The sequence below is a fragment of the Octopus sinensis genome, linkage group LG1 (genome assembly GCF_006345805.1).
Source record: "Octopus sinensis linkage group LG1, ASM634580v1, whole genome shotgun sequence".
In the NCBI taxonomy this organism is placed as follows: Eukaryota; Metazoa; Mollusca; class Cephalopoda; order Octopoda; family Octopodidae; genus Octopus; species Octopus sinensis.
Genome location: NC_042997.1, coordinates 120,164,058 through 120,184,057, shown reverse-complemented (window position 1 = coordinate 120,184,057; position 20,000 = coordinate 120,164,058). Strand labels below are relative to the sequence as shown.

Here is a 20,000-nt window from a genome sequence, read left to right as displayed (position 1 = left end):
TGTGTGTGTGTGTGCTGCATAGATACATACATATATATATATATATATATATATATATATATATATATATATATATATATATATATATATATATATATATATAGATAATATAATATATATATATATGAATATACATATAGAGATATAGATAGAGATAGAGATATATTCTGTCCCTGTTTACTTCTGTGTTCCAACCTGTCGAAGAGTGTAGGCTCGAAACCTAAAAGTGTTTCTCACTTCCCGAGCGTTAAATAAATACACCTGTTTGTTGTTTACACTCCCGCTTTCGTCTTTTGTTTGTTTTGTAAATTCTCACTATATATATATACACGTGTGTTTTTGTGAGCCTGTACTTGCGTGTGTGATTAAGTGTTTATATGTATATTGTGTATGTATATTTTTTCAGGTTTTAGCTTCAACACCTACGTAGTACCAGTAGGTTTCACGATGGCCGTAAATCGATGCCCAATAAAATCACGCTTGTCAGAAATGAGGACAACTGTTGCACTACATATATCTTCATTGCAAATTTCCGTTGAACTAGACGTTAGTAGTAAATTGCATTATATTTTCTCTATACTAATCGCGAACTTTGTTATCTATAGGCATTCAAAAATGTCAACACACACACACGTTAACGCATAGGCTCACAGCTGCATTCGAAGATATATAAATATATGTACATACACACATAAATCCAAATACACCACATGCATTGATATATTTCTACATGATGTAAACATGCGTCTATGAGAATATCTATTTCCTAATATTTGATATGCAAGTGAAACACAGAACGTGTAAAATCTAGGCTGAGGGGAAATATATTGATTCAGCAATCTCCCTGAGATCACTGTTGGCAAGGATCATGTGTTTATTATATGGTTTGTACAAGCAATTGTAGACAGTAAGGACCCAACACTGCGTTTTACTGCAAACATAGATAGTCATATTACCTAAACTTAAATAGCATTATATTTGCTGTGCTATCTATGAAGAACTGTATGCAGGCACACATTTGCGTGTGTGTATAATGTGCATATATATATATATATATATATATATATATATATGTAAATTGTGTGTATATGTGTGTGTGTGTATTTCATGTTTCAAGAATAATGTAATATACGACATTTTGTACATCGCTTTATTCTATTACATTTTGACACCTCCAACATTTTGCACCAAGAATTCTTCTTGGCATGTTTCAGAAACGTTTGGTGCTATATTTCTTATACACACGGACACACACACACACACACAGAGAAACAAACGCACTATACACACGCATACATACACACACACACACTCACATATATATATATATATATATATATATATATATATAAATTATACATAATCTATATATCTATATCTATCTATCTATCTATCTATCTATCTATCTATCTATCTATCTATCTATCTATCTATCTATCTATCTATCTATATATATATATATATATATTATATATATATATATGAAGGCGCATGGCTCAGTGGTTAGAGCGTCGAGCTTACGATCGTGAGGTTGTGAGCTCGAATCCCGGACCGGGCTGCGTGTTGTGTTCTTGAGCAAGGCACTTTATTTTCACGTTGCTCCAGTTCACTCAGCTGTAGAAATGAGTTGCCAAACTGTATCGACCTTTGTCTTTCCCTTGGAAAACACTTGTGTCGTGGAGAGGGGAGGCTGGTATGCATGGGCGACTGCTGGCCTTCCATAAACAACCTTGCCCGGACTTGTGTCTAGGAGGGTAACTTTCTAGGTGCAATCCCATGGTCATTCATGACCGAAGGGGGTCTTTATATATATATATATATATATATATATATATATATATATACAGGAGATGCACACCCAGATATTCATGTCTATATATAACCGGCCGACAAGGGTGGAGCCGTGCTTGTGTGACACTTGTGCGTCTACAAGCCTGAAGCTCTCCGCCAACTTCAAGACTCCTTCTGCTGCTCTCTGCCCTTCAACCACAGGCCTAACTACCGACAGACTGTGTTCTCCACTATCCATGACCTCATTTCCTCCTGCCGTCTCCTCCCCACCGCCTTTAACCTCATTGTTCGGAGCCCTCACACCTCCACAATTTACTTCTTCCCCAAGATCCACAAACCTAACAACCCTGGCAGCCCCAAGGTCCCCACCTGCCACTGCCTCACCGAACTCATCTCCAGATATCTCGCCCGTTTCCTTGCCACCTAGTGGCTTCTCTCCCCTCTCACATCCATGACACCAACTATACTCTTCGTTTGTTCAACACCGCTCTCCATCCTTCTAAACGTCTCTTCCCTATTGACATCAAGAGTCTATACAATGTGATCTGCCACCATGAGAGGCTGCCAACATTTCCTTGACCTTCGACCCATACCCCAACCTGACACACCCACACGCCTTCGTTGGCAGAACTTGTCCTCCCACTTAACAGCTTCTCGTTCGCTGGTGATTTTTACCAAAAGTTCTTGGGGTGGTCATGAGAACAAGAATGGGCCCCAACTATGCAAACCTGTTCGTTAGCTACGTTGGGGATCAAATATTCTCAAGTTTCACTGGTACCATTCCTGAACTATAAGGTCGTTATATTTACGACTGTATCTGTGCGACTTCACTCTCCCTCGAACATCTAGACTCTTTCCTCTCTTTTGTCAAATCTTTCCATCATGTCCTCCACGTCTGCGCTATTTCCGACACCTCAGTCGCCTTTCTCGACATTTCGATCAGCATTCATCACTCCACTCTTACCCCCTCCATCCACTACAAACACACAGACTCACACTCATAACTCAACTTCTCCCACTCTAAACATACCAAGCTCTCCATCCCCTATTCCCAATTGCACCGTCTACGCTGGCTCTGCAGTCTGATCTCGTGGCTAGCCACTTCATCCTACGTGGATATCTTCTCACCATTATCAAAACCGCCTTTGCCAGAGCACGTTCCTTGGACCATGCATCTGCCCTCTCCACCCCAACCCGCCGTCATCTGTCTCCTTTTTCTCCTCACCTACCATCCTACCTATCCAACGAACCATTATCCAAGCCTTCCGGCGACTCCAATCCGACTCCTCCACTTTGCACATCTTCCCTAACCGACCAATACCCTCCTTCAAATGAGCCCACAACCTACGAGACGTCTTGCTCCACAGCTTCTTCTAAACTCCAAACCCACAACCCGGTTCGTTCCCCTGCTACCACCCACAATGACGCACTTGCCGTTACCTCTCCAACACCACCTCCTTACAGGCACCATCATCGACCCTATCATATGCCTGACTTCGTCACCTGCACTTCTAGCAAAGTCATCCACTGCATCTCTTACTCTCTCTGCCCTTTTCTATACATCGGTTAAACATGACGCCGCTTGGCTAACCGATTCGCGGAACACCTCCGAGACACCTTACTCGGCAATCACACACCAGTCTCGAGCCATTTCCATTCTACCGGTCACACTTTACAACACCCGTCTGTGTTCGGATTGTTCGTGCAACGAAGGTGCGCGTGCGTGTGAATGAGAGACCGTGTATGTGCGTGTGCGAGCGTACGGAAGGGACCTCGTGACATTGACGTGTGCGTGTGTGCATGTGTAGGTGTTTAGGTGCTGGGAAGTGGTCAGTGCTAGTGTGTGCGAGGTGGTGTGGAGGTGTGGAGGAAGCATGATAGATCACTTGGCACTATATCTTTTTCTATTTTCTCTCCCTGTTTATTTCTGTGTTCCTTTCTGTTGATGAGCGTACGCTCCAATCGTAAAAGACATTTTCACTTCCCGATTGTTAAAGTAATATATCCATTTGTTGTTTACACACCCGTCTTAGTCTTTGGGCTTTTTTGGGTAAATTGTCACTATATATGTATATATATATGTGTGTTTGTGTGTATGTGTGTATGTATATATATATATATATATATATATATATATATAATCTATATATATTATATATGCCATGATAGATTGTTAGCCACTACACACATTTTTTCTCTCCTTGTTTTTTCTGTGTACCTTTAGTAGAAGAGCGTAGGCTCGAAACGTAAAATACTTTTTCTATTCCTGAGCGCTATACTAATACATCTGTTTGTTTTGTACACCACCCGCCTTCGTCTTTTGTTTATTTTCGTAAACTTTCCCTTTATATATATATATATATATATATATATATATATACACATCTATATGAAAGAAACATAGAACCAAAGGTTTTTGAAACATAAGAAGGATGATTCTTGGTGAAAAGCTTTGCTGACAGAAAAATGAAATACAATAAAGCTATATACAAAATGTAATATATTACGTCACTCGTGAGACATTATACTTGGAAATATTGTCACACATGCTGCGACGTGTGTATGTGTGTACTTGTTTTTGCGCAGACCTCTCTCTCTGTCGCTCTCTCTCCCCCTCACTCTCTTTCTCAAACACACACATACACACACCCATCACACTCATATATACATATATATTTTCTCTTGAGAATGAACCTTGTATTTAGTAGGAAAACTAGCAAGGTGTCAGAAAGTTTCATTCATTCTGATGATATAAATTGTTATCATAAATTATCTTCAAATGAAATCTGAAATTTACTTCAGTGCTTGCGCATTTAAAAGTGTAGATGAAAAATATACATCGCGAATGTAACAGGGATAATTGTATGTGAATGTACAAAACGAAAGAAAAATTTAATCGATGACTGTCCAATTCAGTGCCATAATATAATTTAATAAAAAACTTCACACTGATGCCAAAAAATGTTATGACATATGTATAATATAATCTTAAAATTGTAAAGGATACATATATACAAACCATATATATATATTATATATATATATATATTATATATATAGGCATACAGTATTCAATCGTTTTCTGATGTTTTAATTCTATCTGCTACAGAACTCAGTACTTAGAGGGCAAATATATTTTATTGTATAAAACATTAACAGTTAAATTATATATTGCTTAATGATCAATAGTGATTCTGCACTGACCTGCCGGGTGAAACTAGACCAAATTGTCAATTTCATAGACAGTAAAGCATTGCTTTATACACAAAGACAGACACAGACACACACACATATACGCGCACAATGATATTCATACAAACATGATATGGTACTTGTTGTGGTTAATATGCGAAGTAACGGTGCGTTATCCTGCGTAGTTTGTGGAAAAAGAGAATATAAAAGAGGAAGGAGTAAGGGACAAAATGATGACCAAAATATACTGTATGCAATGGGCCCAAGAAAGCACGTAGCAGAAAATGTTACAAACATTAAGGAAACAAGAACCGGGTAAAGTGTGCAAAAGGAATACATATACATATATAGGCGTAGGAGTGGCTGTGTGGTAAGTAGCTTGCTTACCAACCACATGGTTCTGTGTTCAGTCCCACTGCGTGGCACCTTGGGCAAGAGTCTTCTACTATAACCTCGGGCCGACCAGAGCATTGAGAGTGGATTTGGTAGACGGAAACTGAAAGCCCGTCGTATATATGTGTATGTGTTTGTGTCTGTGTTGCTTGACAACCGATGCTGATGTGTTTATGTCCCTGTCACTTAGCGGTTCAGCAAAAGAGAACGATAGAATAAGACAAGGCTTACAAAGAATAAGTCCCAGAGTCTATTTGCTCGACTAAAGACGGTGCTCTAGTACGGCCGCAGTCAAATGACTGAAACAAGTAAAAGAGTAAAAGAGTATACATGTTATAATAATGACGATGGGAGAAGCTATATCGATAGAAATGGTGACGCTGCAACTGATAGTTTGAATGTGAGGGCTCCTGAGAGGAATACTAAGAGTAATAACGTCTTAAGCAAGTATGAGGATTATATTAGTCAACATTGAGTATAGAATTTCTATGAATTAGAATAGGAAATAAAAACGTTTATTGCTGTAATGGTCACAGAATGGGGATGCTAGAAGATTGACTGACGATGTTTTTTAACGACCTTTAAACCTCGCTATTACAACCAAATCTCGTCATTCAAACACGTGACATTATTTAGCAGGCGAATATCGCAACTTATGGACAAGAGAACCAAAAATCACTGTTCCTTCCCCAATTTCGGTCATCGTCTGCCCCCAATTTCTATCTAATGCTTCGACTCCATTATTCTTTGTATTCCTTCTTCGCTTCCTTTCTTTACTTTTCACTTCAACCATTCATTTCCAAATTATAACTTCTCTTCCACTCTCGCATATTCTGGTCATTTTTTCTCAACCCATTAATGGGCCAATTGAGTAAAGCTGTCACAATAGAACCTATAATGACCACTGGAAACAGGAGTAAGTCAAATTTCCTACAATAAATAAAAATATGTAGCAACCATTGTTTATGCCTATGTATGCATTTGCGCACGAACACACGCACAAAGAGAATCTCATGCAGGCAATTAAATAATCTATACGAGACTAGTCACAATATGAAATATAAATAGGCTCATTCGGTTAAGAATAGATATCTAGTTTAACTTTCGCCAATTAATGGAGATATATTTCTTATTAAATTATAATCTTGTGGCTCCGTGTGTATTTGAAAATCAATACGTAAGAGAGTATGTATAATTTTAATATGCATATTTACAGAACTTGTCTCTGTGCAATCTCTGCTTGAATGACGTGTAGCTCAAGTGATTGTTATAAAATTAATTCAATTAATTATATCCACATCAAATAAGTAAACGAGAGTGGCGGGGTGGGGTCATCACAAAAACAATCATCCTAAGGGGAAGTGCGATATGCTCAAAACTTCTTTTGACCAAACACGAATTTGGTCTAAGGAAATTACAAAGAGTTTTATTCTGGCAATTGCGGTGACGAGTGCAGACATATTTTGAGCTTATGAGATGCAGCCGTCGGAAATGCGTTAAGACAATAGCAGCGAACAAAATCGCTTTAAGATTGCATAGTTTGGGTGCGAAATTAATTTTCTTATTAGTCAGTTTAAAATAACGACATCGGAAAATTTCCCAAGGGTGATTTCTGCATTAATAACATATAGTAGCTTAATGTAATTGAACCAAAAATTATATTCTGCTCACTGTTATAAGTATGTCAACCGAACAATATACTTGTTTACTTTTTTGATTGTTGGTTTGTTTTTCTGGTATTAATATCTAGGTGTATGTGTGCGTTTGTTTTTGTGTTTATGTGTATATGGCTGTGCTAAGAATTTAAATTATTCCTATTTTCAGACGGAAGGCGCTGATTATGATTCACATGAGAGGTCCATAATTTCAAAAGATTAATATTTATTTTGCCTGACCTCATAAAGAATGTTAGATTCCGTTTAATACATTTTCAGACAGAAGTAGCTTTAGGATAATTAGCAATGCCATTGTTGTAAGTTGCTGAATGTGTGATTTACTTTCACTTTGAAACTATACACTCTGAATCTTATTCATTTAAGTGCCCTGTAAATTCTTCTGCAAGGTCTAATGCCACCTAATCATGTCTAATTGTCCCCTTAGCTAATAAATATTAGGCCAAATGAAGTTTATATTTAAATTACTATAACTTGAAATATTTAGATTTCAGTTACTTGAATCTTTACTGATTAATTTTTGTTTTCAATAAAAAAAATAACACCTTTTAATTGCAGCTATAATATCAATCCGTAGATGCATTTGGCTGAATGGCGATTAAGTTCAGTTTCTAATCACGAGGTTTTAGCTCCGCTCCAACAGTTTGGCATCTAAGGTAAACAGGAATTTATTCATCCCCATCACTACTTCTACATTCTGATTGAAATTGAGTGGAAGAAAGAGATAAACTTTAACTGCACCATATCTGAAAATAAAATGATAGGTTGTTATTATGTGTGACGTTAATTTTGCCGGAGAATTGCATTACATGGCTTTGCGGAACTCTCGTCCATTTATAGATTAATTTGAGAACAGATAATTCAGTTTCACAAGTGAAACTTCATCGAGAAATGACAGAGATTAACCACCACTAATATCAATACATCAAACATTCATATTAACTCAAATCATTATGTAGCTTAGATTGCACTTAACTCTATTTGCTTTGTGGTAAATTACATCGCTATGAAATTTCCCAATGGTATTAATATACAATGTCTAATAAGGGATTTCGTTTTATACGTCGCAGTTACCTCCTTGTCAATTCCAGCCCTTGCTTGAAAACTTAATTTAACGACGTTGCGTGTCTATGCGTTTTACTAAAACTGAAATACGTATCGATTTGTCAACAAATCTATCAAATATTTACCTTCAATCTTACCTGATTATGCTTATAATACAATTGACGAAAAATATATTTTGTTCATTACAGTAGAAAAATCACCAATACTTAAAGCTGTGTATGTGTGTATATAGATATGTATGTACATACGCACACACACACACACATATATATATATATATCACCAATACTTAAAGCTGTGTATGTGTGTATATAGATATGTATGTACATACGCACACACACACACACACACACACACACATATATATATATATATTATATATATATATATATATATAATATATATATTATATATATATATATATCACCAATACTTAAAGCTGTGTATGTGTGTATATAGATATGTATGTACATACGCACACACACACACACACACACACATATATATATATATATATATACACTTGAAATGTGGGACATTTCTCTGTGGGTGTGTTTGTGGAATTGTTGGCGAACTTTTCCATCGTTTTATCGTGACATGTGAGTAGTACTCATGTCAGGAAGCCTCATAGCATACTCAGATTCTTGAAAAAGTCGATAACAGGGACCCTGGAAGGGATCCTCATATATATCCAATATATTTCATTTTAACGGCCAAGAGAAGTAACCCATCTATTTTCATAAATTATTTGGTATAAATGAAATTGGACTATGCTTATTTCTTAGTATCGGAATTTTAGAGATATTTTTGCAATTTATCCAATACAACCCTTAAACAACTAACTAGCATTTTCCTGAACAATAGATCAACCTATTTCGGTCAGTGATTTATTCACGAATATAGCAACACTAGTGCCGCTGAAGGTAATTATTATCTGGGATCCCACAAAAGACCTTTTCAGAGTTATTTACTTTGAATTGTTAATATCTCATATCTGATTAGTCTGTTATTAAGCAACATGCTTCACGAATTTAGTGTACATAACTTATTTCTAAAAACAAGATCCTGTGTAAGAGAGTCCGGTATTCTCAGTACATACATAAAAACCGTTTTGAGGGCTACATACTTTGCATTGTTAGTGTATTAGCAAAACAAAAATGAGAATGGAACCAAGGGATTAGCCCCGAAGTACCTCAACTAGTATATATATATATATATATAATATATATATATATATATATATATATATATATATATATATATATATATATATATATATATATATATATATATATATATAATATATATTATATATATATATTATATATATATATATATATATATATATATATATATATACATACATATATTGAACAATGCTGAAAAATGATGTTTCATAAAATTTGTTTTCTTCAGGCGGTTAGACTATTCTCTGTGTGTGTGATCATGCTTGTACACACACACACACACACACCACACACACACACACACACACACACACACACCCGCACACACACATACATATCTATATAAAGAAATTATATCCGATTTTACTGAGGTAAATTTAACAAATAGAAAATACAATTTCAATGCCATATGATCATTAGAAGTATGTAACTAAATATTGTTTCTACATTATAGTTTATAGGATATACAATTGATAAATACTGTGCTACACGTTATGAATACTGCTGAAACGAAAAAGAAAGCCACAGGCCGCTGATGCCTACTTTCCGCATTTCTCTGAACATAGATAGATACCTCAACTCAAATTACTGTTAGTTATAATGTAAAAAACCATTGGATCTTATTTCTATTGTATAAAGTAGTCTTGTATCTTATTACGTAAATGATATTTGCTAGAACACGAGTTTTAATGCATGTCCGTGGAAGATTATTGGATTGCTGACCGTTGCAATTTTATTAGCGATACTTTCTCACAGAGAAGTAAATTCCTAACGAAGTCACCAATAGTATTGTGAGGCACTATGAGAAGTAAAACATGAAATGCTTGTAAAATAACTCGATGTTGTAAATAGCTGACGTGGCTTGGCAGTATACGACATGGATAAAGAACATGGAACAATTGCAATTTCAGGCAGATTTAATCTTATCAGCTCTTGCTCGTTGATATTCAACTCGGTGATGCATTGGCATGATTAGAGTATTAATTCATGAATGTTATCTGGAAAGTTTCAATGAGAGTGAATATTTAGGAATTGATTTAGTGAGCTCCAAATAGATAAGTAAACATACTGTGACATCACGACGCTATTTATGCTAAACAGCAAGATATCACCAGCCAAAGACACTGGATATATCTAGGTTTAGCGATAGGAATTAATTTAACTTAAACGCTAAGCATAAATATTGCATATAAAATGAGTAGAAGACACATTTATATATATATATACATATGTTGCTGAAATCGATACGAACAAAGGGAATATTTGGAGATAATTTAGGTCAATGAAAGCAAAAGGTCACTATTTATAGGCAGAAATGAGAGATTCCTTCACAACTGATAACTCTTGAGGTTGAGATAAATATGTCGAAAGAGGTTAACTAGTAGAATTCACAAAAAGCTGCATAATAAAGTTAAATTCTTTGTTCTCAACAATTTACTAATGATTCACTTCCATGTTGGAAAACACACACACACACCACACACACACAACACACAAACACAAACACACACACACACACACACACACACACACACAATATATATTATATATATATAATATATACTTATAATATATATATATATATATATATATATATATATATATATATATATATATATATATACATATATGTATTGAGACCGCATAGCAGCACTTTGAAACATTGTCACCTATACATGCTCTAAACAAACGCTCCCACGAAATCTACTAACACAAACAGAAACCGGCTCCCTAAAAAGAAAGAAAAACACTCATCAGGCGCATCAAAAGACTCAACAAAAAAATCAACCAATTAAAATATTCCCACATACAACATTCACATTCAACAATAATGAAAAGGCTAGAGCTGGAAAAACTTCACCTGTAGACCGACATGAAAACCTCCATTGAAAATGAAAGAGCTGTGGAGGAACAGTGGGTAATCAAAAACATCAAACAGAACCCAAAAGTGTTCTATTTTTATGCAAATAAGCATAGAATCACTGTCTCACCCATTGGGTCATTGATTGATGATAACGGCATTCCCCAACACGATGTTAAAGAAATGGCAGAAATACTGCAGAAACAATACTGCTCTGTCTTTAGTGTTCCCACTGATATTGACGTAAGAGAAGCAAACGAAGTTGACTCCCAACATAAAATCTCAGACATAACCTTCACTGCCACTGACATCATAGCAGCAATAAATGAGGTCAAATACTACTCTGCTGTAGGCCTTGATAGATTCCCCGCTAGTCTCCTGAGGGAATGTAGACACCAACTTGCAGTCCCTCTGACCAACCTCTGGAGAAATTCGTCAGACGCAGGTTATATACCGAAACAGTTTCTATCCCAGTCAGTCATCCCGGTTTTCAAACAGGGAAACAGATCCCTTTTCACTCAACTATCGCCCAATCTCACTCACCTCCCACATCATTAAAGTGTTTGAAAGAGTGTTAAGATCAAGGATAGCTGACTTCCTGGAGACCCACAAACTCCTAAATTCAAATCAGCATGGCTTTCGCTGTGGCAGGGACTGTCTAACACAGCTCTTACACCACATTGAAGATATGCTGAAAGCCTTGGGAACAGGTTCGAACTCTGATGTCATATACGTTGACTTCAGTAAAGCGTTCGACAGGGTAGACCATAATATTCTACTCTCAAAATTGGCAAATGTTGCAATCCGTGGAAAAGTTCAACACTGGATTAAGTATTTCCTGGCGAATAGAACACAACATGTTGTAGTTGATGGAGTCCACTCAAGCCCAGCAAAATTCACCAGCGGTGTCCCTCAGGGGACTGTCTTGGGTCCGCTACTTTTCATAATTTACATAAACGACCTTTCCAGTGTCGTACATTACTGCAAAGTGAAAATCTTTGCTGATGACACTAAGCTCCAGCAAATTGTCAATAAAGAAGCAGACCGAACTCAACTCCAGTCTGATCTATATGCTGTCAGTCAATGGGCAGACAGAAACAAAATGCAACTGAACGAGGGAAAATTTGAGCTGATGCATTTTGGAAGAAATTCCTCACTAAAACAGCCATATTCTCTTCCTTCAGGGGAACCGCTCACAGCCTCTAACAATATTAGAGACCTGGGTGTAATTGTTGATGACGATATCAGTTGGAGTGCACACATCAACAAAAAGGTCGATACAGCTCGTAGGATGAGTTCCTGGATCTTAAGAACTTTCCGGTCCAGAGAACAAGGTGTCATCATACCACTTTTCTCCTCCTTTGTACGGCCACACCACGAATACTGCTGCCCACTGTGGTCTCCCCATACAAGACAAAACATCTCGAGGATTGAATCACCCCCGAGGGCACTCACTAAACTAATTGAAGGCATGGCTGCTCTCGATTATTGGGATCGCCTTAAAGCCTTGAAACTCTACTCTCTCCAGCGTCGCCGTGAGCGGTACGTCATTTGTAGGATGTGAAGAATATACCACCAACTTTGCCCAAACGACCTGAACATTAGCTTCAAGGTTCATCCAAGACTGGGACCACGGGCCATACGTCCCCTGCCCAATTCAAGATCACAGCATACATGTACACTGCAACATAATTTTTTTTCCTCAACAGGCCCAGCCCTATTTAACATTGTCCCGAAAGAGATCAAAGAGGAAAAGGGTCGCATCAACTTTAAACGGAGTCTGGATAGATTCCTTCAAGGAATACCAGATAAGACACCGATATTTAGATACAACTCACCCAACAAAAACTCACTACTTGAATGGATCATAAACAAAACTTGACTTAAACAGGATTCAAATAATCAATCCTATCAGGTGGTGCTATTAAGTTAGATATGGCCGGGACCAATCTTTGGTCGAAACATATCTAAGTTTATCTAAGTTTACATATGTATATATATATATTATATATATATATGTATATATAGGTATATATAATATATATATATATATATTATATATATATATATATATATATATATATATATATATATAATATATATACACATACATATATATACTGTTATGATAATATTGGAAAAAACATTTCATATAAAATACATGAAACAGAAGAAGCTTTAAAACACATGGAAATGAAAAGATATTAAACAACGTCCTTCATAAACTATCATAGAAATAGTAATCTGTATTCCTGACTAAGAAATAATGCAGAGGATAAAATTAATTGGAAAACGGTGATATTAATGTATATGCTAAATAAAATCCGCTTAGACTTACAGAAAATAAATTTAATTTATGAGATTATAAAATATAACCAAAGGAATTATATTCAAGCATGAAACATGAAACCGTCTCCAAGTAAATATATACAAACACAAATATATACACGTACGTATAGTTAGAACACACCTACACACAGACAGGCATTCTATACATCAATACATATATCTCTATGTGCGCATTTGTTCGTGCATAATTATCCTATGTGCGAATGCTAAAACAAGAGGTATATATATATATATACTATATATATATATATAATATATATATATATATATATATATATATATATATAATATATATATATATATATATATATATATATATATATATACGTATATATATATGTCTTGTAAGCACATATCTTGTCTTAGAATAGTGGTGTTTTTCAATGCATCAAGAGGAAGATTAATATAAATATGACATACTTAAGTATACAGGAGAAATTTTTAGATCTATTTTAGCCTGAGTGTAATCAGTGTACCTGAATTACTAAAGCGCAGATGAATATTAAATTGCTGAATGTGTGCAAGTGCGCCTTCTTTCACTCTTTCTGTCTTTCTCTAAGAATACATATACTATATGAATTGCATATACTTATATGTATATTAATTTACCTACATATATATATGACCCTGTAAGTATGTACAACATACACACGTATGTCAGTGTGTATGATTTCTGTGTATGCGTTTATGTGTAGTTTTTGAGTGTGCATATGTGCGTGTGTATGTGTATAGACAAGTAGAGTTCTTGAGACAGCAAAAAGTGAGACACATACAATTTGATGATTGAATAGTTTTAACATTATCAATTGCTTCAGAAACCTACATTTGAAGGAACGTAAAATTTATCCTGTTTGTTATAGTGCCTTCACTCTATAACTAGATAATATCTTGGAATATCTGTAGTTTGCAATAATGATCTTATAATTCTCATTTGAATAGACGTAATTAAATTGATTAACATAGCAAAACTTTTTGAACTGATTATATCTTCAAAACAAAATACGTTACTATCATCATAACCAATAGCTTATCTGAAAAGGATATTTTGTTACTGGTTATGATAGACTAAATATTTAGTGAATTATCACTGACTATTAATTGCTGGCATTTATTAGAAGATCAAGCGTGTAGATAAAATGACCACAATACAAACATATCGAAGCTAAGGTAATTGCTTATATATTACATCATATTTGGATAATTTTCAATATATATCATAGTAGCGATAAAGTGTAGTATATTCATATGAATTACAAGTAGCAATTGATATTTAAAAAACAATTAAATGTTGGCTACACTAGTATCTAGTGTATGACATGAGAAGGGATGATCATGGCTTACTTTTAATTAATTCACTGACACATGAAAATATTTAGTTTAAATAATTATGGTTGAGACAGCAATAATAGTCTCATTTGTCTAACAAACATATGGTTTAAAGCCAGCGTTTGCTTTACCATTATAATTCAGCATTTCCTTTTAAACTAGAAATAGGAGGATGATTCAAAATGTAATGTCATTTTGTTTAGGACAAGTATAATTACCAACACAGGAACATGTCTCATACATCAAAATGAAGCTGGTCCTCTGTGGATCACATCTCTACTTCACAACATACTTACCGCTTTTCTTAATAGCAATGTTCCAACTTCGAAGGAGAGCATGTATCCCTGCCTCGTAAAATTCTGTTTGCTGTTATTTGAGCCACTTCTCCACTACAGTTTTCACTTCCTCGTTACTGGAATAATGTTTGCCTTTCAACCCCTCTTTCATGGGGCCGAAGAGATGATAGTCCAGTGGATATGATAGGCCAGTGACGAGGAAGTGAAAACTGTAGTGAAGAAGTGGCTCAAAGAACAGTCAACAGAATTTTACAGGGCAGGGATACATGTTCTCATTCGAAGGTGGAACATTGCTATTAAGAGAAACGGTGACTATCTTGAGAAGTAGGGATGTAATTCACAGAATTCGATGTATGATACATGTAACTATGTTAGTAATTATACTTGCCCTCAACAAAATGACATTACTTTTTGACTCACCCTCGTATTTTAGTTCACTATAAGGCGGTACGATGACCTGCAGTAGAATCAATACCGTTGCTGCCTACATAGTTTTTAAAACAGATGAAGAATCCTAATACAAAATCTCCCATTTCTCTAAATGTAATAACACAAGTACTTGCTACATTACGGTTAGTATCTTGCTGAAGCTTTACTTTGTAAACCGATGCAATGTTATACAACACTGTATCAATTTTACGAAAATACTATTGAAGATATTCGTGTTACATATGCATAAGTTCACTGAGTTAGAAACCAGCTTACTACATTATGATCTAACTACGCCTGAGGTTAACAGGTCTATACAAAAATATTATAAAATTATTTTCTTTTATAATTAAACATTTGCTTCCTTACATTTATTGATCTTGACTCTTGGAAATATATTACTTACTATTACTTTGCTTTGAAATTTTGAACTCACGGTGTGTACTTCCATAATTATCATCGATAAATTTCCATATAGAAACAGGTTAAATAGATGACTTGTAATATATAAAAAACATAGTAATCAGGAATTCCTTCACGAGAAATGTTCTTTAGGCTTATCAGTTTCCTTGCTTCATGTATTTTGTCGATATAATACTGAATAAATAAAAGTCACGCAGTTTTCTACGTAAACACGAATGCGTGGTGTGTTATGTGCCGCCATTTATGCATGTGTCTCGTATGTAATGTTACGCAGAAATTGAATGGCCTAAACATGTTAACACCGGTAACATTACTTCTGTTGCATTGAATATTACCGGGAAAAATCGTCATCAGTCGCATAGTTCCTCGTTCTCATCGTCCCTACCAGCATCACCATGATCATGATTATCAACATCATCACCATGACCATTATCCCATCATCATCATCACCACCAACATTACTAACATCATTTTTATCATGCATTTAACATATGCCGGTTACATTATGTTCGACGTCAAATTTCCATGACTATCTTTTTGCCTAGAAACAAGAATCAATGATTTTAGGATATATCCGACTACACACTGCATTTATGGAAGTGTTGGTTTAGTAACATATATACGTACCTGTGATTATAGTGTATTTAAATGTAATATATCGATCAGAAAATCATACTTAATGTACTTTAACATAATTCCTTTGAAGTAAACTTTATGCTTTCTGGTCGTATACTTTGCAATGCAAGTATGATATTCGAGGCTAAGTTTTATTTCTATTTATGCCTATTATTCATGTCATAAAACAGAAACTATAACATAGTTAGGCTTTAACGCTTATTGTTTATTTGACATGTGTCAATAATTACTTTTGATATTTTACAATTTATAACCGTCTTTTACATATACAGCACCGTAGAATTTTCAGATTATGGGCGTTTCTCATGCGTAAAATGATGGAAATATCTCGTATTTAATGGCATGCGGGTACATTTTCTAAACTTAACGTTTCATGTAGCGTGTCGGAAGCGTCAAATCAAGCTCAACCAGTGAACTTTGAATGATTTAGTTGCAACAAAAACTACTATCGCATACGGCACGTTGGAAATCTAATAAGTCTTTGTTTTCTAGACATACGTCATTATTTAGATTATTACTCTCGTGACTATACACTTCACTGCATTAGACTCTGTTATATACGTTATCGACTCTAGTACAGTATATATAGGGAGACAGTAGAAGGTACACCGAATATTACACCATTAGAAACATAATGACAGAGATAGGTAATCACAACGGTATTGCTTGAAAGATGTTCACTCAGTATACTGACCAATATATTTTACAGCTAATATTGAGAGCATCAGATATTTTCTTTAACATTATTACCTGTTTGTCTATAGCATGTCATTGTCAATTTATAAGCTTCGTTTCATAAGCATGCACATATAGTAAACTGATATTAGCAACCATCTTTCCTCGCTCTCATACACTCATTCACTGTGACAAATACACGGATACACTGAAGCACGCAACTACACGAACAAATATATGTTTACTCTGTCAGACGGATACAATATAATTGTCTTCGTGATTCGCTTTCAGAATTTAAGGAAATGCAATGCAGCGGAGAGAGATAATCCATAATACAATAAATGTATCAATCACGCATGTATTTATAAATGAAACAATTCATTACAGTTACTTTAATAAGTTTTCTTTTGTATATGAAAGAGAACTGTCATTGTACAGCATTAGTAATGCGACATTTTCATTAGTTAATGCTCCAATATAAAAAAAATAATGTCCTGCCGGGAACATTACGATACATTTATTTACAGGTAAATCACAGATAAAATTCTTATATGTGTAATGCTGTGCCTGTACAATTGTATTTAGTTTCACAACTATTGAGAATCTACTGTCCATGCCTGCCTTTTGTGTAATTAATTATAGCATTGCCATAATTTATAAATGCTGAGGTTGCACTTCTAACAGTTAATTTTTCTACCGAATACGTTTATGCTCATTTAAACATCATCGCGTTGCACTACAAAATCATCAGTTGTCTTCTATTCACATCATGTACAATTAGAACTGTAGCTTAGTTGGCTGCTAATATGTTTACTGAAAATGTACGAGACAGAAATGTGTGTAGGCTTGCTATCCAGAAGCTATTAGAAGAAGAATGACCAACACAATAAATTTTGTAAAAGAACACGTGAATTTCCAAAACTGATGTCGTGAAAAATAAATTTGTTTCAATTTAATTTTCAATCAATAAGAGCATGACTAAATTAGTTTAAAGATTTGAAACAGGTAGCTTATTCTTATATAAATATAAAGGAAATTTCTTGCTTGTATTCATAATAACGTCCTCAGCCCTTTCAATTCATTTATCCCGTCACCCACATTTGCCGAAACAGCAATTACATCTCTCCATCATTCACATTTATGACGGAACATCAATACCTATAATGAAGTCTCGAGATGTATAGTATTCAGTTTAATTTTCGGTAAATGTTTCAATGAAACACTGAAGAATAATAAGATATCTATTATTAATTAGTTTAAATCTATGATTTATCTTTTAAAATTGTGTGCTTCATTTTCATCATAGGGCTTTCAATTTAGTGATAAAGGCAACGGAATAGTAAGAACGTTAGCACGCCGGGCTAAATGCTTAGCGGTATTTCGTCTGTCATTATATTCTGAGTTCAAATCCCACCGACGTCGAATTTGCCTTTCATCCTTTCAGGATCGATAAATTAAGTACCATTTCAGTACTGGGGACGATGTAATCTACTGTTCCCCCAACCCAAAATTTCGGAACTTGTACCTAGAGTAGAAAATAATTTAGTGATAAACGCAGACTAATATTAATCTCCGATTTTTTATATTCTGAAGCTATAAATTATCACTAGATATTCACAAATTTTTATTTGAAAATCACTAATGCAAAATATTCCTGCATATACATTATTTACATTATTACATTGGACGGATATGTATCCTCAACTTGCTTGTTGTTACCATAACGTTTCGTCTGATTCACTCTACAGTGTGTGTGCGTGTGTGTGTATACATATATATAAGCGTGCATACAAACACACACACACACACACACACACACACACCACACACACACACAGATATGTATAGGAATCGCTTGTTCTGGGTTCAGTCCCACTTTGTGAAATCGTGATGAAGTGTTTCTGCTATAATCTAGGGCGAAACAAAGCCTTTTGATTGAATTTAGTAAACGGAAACTGAAAGAAGCCAGTCGTTGGAACTGGTTAACTAAATGACGATGCCCCAGCATGGCCACAGCTCCTGAGCTGAACCCGGTTCAAGTTATATATATATATATATGTATGCATGTATGTATATATTTGTGTAACTATTTGTCCGCCCACCATTGCTGGACAACCTATGTTGGTGTGTTTACGTCCCCCGTAACTTAGCGGTTCGGTTTAAGACACCGATAAAATAAGTACTAGGCTTGCAAAGAATAAGTCCTGGGCTCGATTTGTTTGACTAAAGGCCGTGCACCAGCATGGCCGCAGTCAAATTCATGAATCAAATAAAAGGAAATATATTCGTACATCTTCACGCACATTCCATTATAATCGAATGAAGCTGAAAGTATAATTTTGAGCCTTGAAGACATATTTATGCTAACTTAACCGGTTTTATTGTTTCGAAATAGTGTCATCGACCGATATATGATGCTATGCGGCCAACATCGCCTGGAAAACCATTTGGAAATGTAGCCGCCCACGATTGAGAATTTAGTCCTGGAATTTCTAACTTATCAGATAACTCTAGTTTGTTAAAGTGTATGAGGTAAAATTAGTATGTTGTTTAGTTTTCCTCCCATGTAAATTCAATGGAATTTGAACTTTAATTAACGTTACGCTAATAGGAGACTACGTCGGAAGCACTTATTTTGTGGTTTCATTTTAAATATGCGCCATCTCCCGTACAGACAAATGATAATGTTTTGCACTTATGGTGA

At 35.2% G+C, this 20,000-nt stretch overlaps 1 protein-coding gene across 4 annotated transcripts in view; it reads left to right on the top strand.

The window, feature by feature from the left end:
• LOC115218477 (beta-1,3-galactosyltransferase 5) overlaps nt 1–20,000 on the top strand; it is a 272,442-nt gene that overhangs the window by 132,205 nt on the left and 120,237 nt on the right. The window contains exon 2 of one of the 4 annotated variants that reach the window (XM_036504322.1): nt 7,608–7,705. The exons of the other annotated variants lie outside the window; for them this stretch is intronic. The gene's annotated coding sequence lies outside the window, so the exon portion shown is untranslated. The remainder of the gene's footprint in view (nt 1–7,607; nt 7,706–20,000) is intronic. 4 annotated transcript variants of the gene reach the window in all.